This window comes from Cololabis saira, chromosome 8, assembly GCF_033807715.1.
Source record: "Cololabis saira isolate AMF1-May2022 chromosome 8, fColSai1.1, whole genome shotgun sequence".
Lineage (NCBI taxonomy): Eukaryota > Metazoa > Chordata > Actinopteri > Beloniformes > Belonidae > Cololabis > Cololabis saira.
Genome location: NC_084594.1, coordinates 4,651,506 through 4,651,821, shown reverse-complemented (window position 1 = coordinate 4,651,821; position 316 = coordinate 4,651,506).

The window sequence follows — 316 nt, the reverse complement described above, 5'->3', positions numbered from 1 at the left end:
CCATTTTTCAGACAATAAAATAACATTTGAACCATTTTTCAGACAACAAATAACATTCTTATTTTTGTGATATATATTGTTTTTCGGCACTACCTTGTTCTCTATAGCTGATATAACATGAATTACTCCTATGTGGGAACAATAAAGTTCTTATTTTTGCCATCTGAGAAAATTAAATATATTATATTTGGTGTCTAACTGTTTCCCAAGTATATTAGTGCGTGTGTGAATGAATAAATGAGACGTAAAACGTACATTTCTTTGTAGAAAGATGCTTTATGAAAATAAGTCCATGTACTTGTATTAGTTTACAGCG